The sequence below is a fragment of the Elephantulus edwardii genome, unplaced genomic scaffold (assembly GCF_000299155.1).
Source record: "Elephantulus edwardii isolate Elephantulus edwardi_28Jun2011 unplaced genomic scaffold, EleEdw1.0 scaffold00119, whole genome shotgun sequence".
NCBI classification, from domain to species: Eukaryota; Metazoa; Chordata; class Mammalia; order Macroscelidea; family Macroscelididae; genus Elephantulus; species Elephantulus edwardii.
The window spans coordinates 9,858,484-9,858,911 of NW_006399869.1; positions in this window are offsets into that span (position 1 = coordinate 9,858,484).

Here is a 428-nt window from a genome sequence, read left to right on the forward strand (position 1 = left end):
TTGGGGGCGCGTCTCCCCACCCCACCGCACAGGCACTCGGCGGGTGTGTGGCCCCTCTTGTGCAGGCGGCCGGAGGGCACCCGCTTCCCCCACAGCCACCATCCTGGCTTCAAGAATTCTCTCCAGAACAAGACCACCTTGCGGCAGTGTGATGGCTTCACTGTATCAGTCTTGAGGAGGGCCAGTGCCCAGCATCCATCCTGGGTGAGGGAATCCATTCATTCCGGCTGTGGAAACCTCATGGAGCTGCAGCGGCTGTGCAGAGTGGCCCGGGCTCTGCAGGAGTGGGTTGGGAGCCACAAGACTCACTCATTTCTCCTTGGGAATCCTTGAATTCCTGTTGTTGAGCCTCGATCTTCACTGAGGGCCAGTCATCAACTGTTTAAGTGTTCAATTATCAATAAGCCGAAGTCTGTGGAAGGCCATAA